Raw genomic sequence first — 316 nt, 5'->3', positions numbered from 1 at the left:
ACTACACTTCCACTCCAGTTCGTATCATCTCCTTTCTTCGTGCTAAGAAAATGGTTAGTAAAGGGCGTTTAGCGTTCTTGGCACACCTCAGGAATGATACTACCCAAGTACTTTCGATTGAGTCGGTTTCGGTAGTTTGTGAGTTTCTGGATGTGTTCCCTGCAGACCTTCCGGGTATGCCACCGGACAGGGATATTGACTTTTGCATTAATTTGAAGCCGGGTACTCGTCCCATTTCCATACCCCCTTATACAATGGCTCCAGCAGAGTTAAGGGAGTTAAAAGCCCAACTTCAAGAATTGTTAGGGAAAGGCTT

The sequence above is a fragment of the Solanum pennellii genome, chromosome 10, assembly GCF_001406875.1.
Source record: "Solanum pennellii chromosome 10, SPENNV200".
Lineage (NCBI taxonomy): Eukaryota > Viridiplantae > Streptophyta > Magnoliopsida > Solanales > Solanaceae > Solanum > Solanum pennellii.
This window is presented reverse-complemented; position numbering follows the sequence as displayed.